Here is a 1,205-nt window from a genome sequence, read left to right as displayed (position 1 = left end):
GTGTAGCTGATTGATAATGTGTTTGTGGAGGTTCTTACCATTAATGTTCAGTTTCTTTTTTTTTTTTTTAACTAAAATAGCTGATCATTTTATTTTTACGTTTCACAATGTAAGTGAAAACAGCCCCTTTTGTATCACTTCTTCCTCTCTGTTAGGAAGGAAGTTCCTGGCCATGCGTCTAGTAAACACTCAGGCTCAGCACCAAGATCTCCTGGTGAAACAGCACAATACAAAACGATGAAGAGCGAATGCTTTTGCTCTTATCTGTCTGGCCGGGTCATGCCAGGCCTCGTGGGCACCATCATCGGGCGGGCGGGGGGTCTCATCATGGGAGGCCCGGGCATCATGGGCATGTGGCCTCCCATGGGCGGTCTCATCCCAGGAGCTGGTCCCACAGGCATCATCCCAGGAGGAGGGGGGCCCATCATTGGCATCATGGGAGGGCCTCCCATGTGGGGTGCAGGCATCATGCCAGGCCAAGGAGGACCCGGGAGACTGGGGGGAGGTGGGATCATGGCCCCTGCAGGTGGAGGAGCAGAGAATGTAGCCGGAGGGATCTTTCCTTGTTGAAATGCAGCCGTTGTCTTGTCAATCAGGCTCTGGGCCTGCTCTTCCATCCATTTCTGGTAATAGTCTTTCACATTCTCTTTGTGTTTCCGACCACTGCAGTGTGTCTTCCTCACAGATGGGGAATCGTGGGTAAGATATGTATCACAGTAGTCACAATAAAACTTAGGCATGATGCTCACAGGCCGTTGGCTACCCGGGTCCTAATGTGCAGTTTCTTTTTTTTTTTTTTTAGTTTTTATTTATTTATTTATTTATTTTATTGGATGTTTTATTTACATTTCCTATGTTGTCCCCTTACCCCATCCCCCACCCACCCCGGAACCCCCAATCCCCTCACCCCTCCTCCTTCTTCTCTGTGGATGTAACCTCTATCTACTCCCCCCCACTCCCACCTCCCCACCCTCAAAATTCCCACCCCCTGGGGCATCCAGCCTTCATGAGGTCAAGGTTCTCTTCTTCCACCTATGCCCAGCAGGGCCCTCCACTTTTACATATTCAGCTGAAGCCCTGGATCCCCCCCTAAGTGCTCCCAGGCTGGTGGTTTAGACCCTGGGAGCTGTGGTTGGTTGGTATTATTGTTCTCCTCATGGTGCCGCAAATCCTTTCAGCTCCTTCAGTCTTCACTCTAACTCCTC

The 1,205-nt window shown here is 50.3% G+C and overlaps 1 pseudogene; it reads right to left on the bottom strand.

The window, feature by feature from the left end:
• Positions 1-260: 260 nt before the first annotated feature.
• On the bottom strand, positions 261-740 carry LOC114635270 (annotated as a pseudogene).
• Between the last annotated feature and the right edge of the window lie 465 nt (positions 741-1,205).

This window comes from Grammomys surdaster, unplaced genomic scaffold (genome assembly GCF_004785775.1).
Source record: "Grammomys surdaster isolate TR1022 unplaced genomic scaffold, NIH_TR_1.0 77178, whole genome shotgun sequence".
NCBI lineage: Eukaryota > Metazoa > Chordata > Mammalia > Rodentia > Muridae > Grammomys > Grammomys surdaster.
The sequence above is the reverse complement of the archived record's forward strand: the minus strand, read 5'-3'. Positions and strand labels throughout refer to the sequence as shown.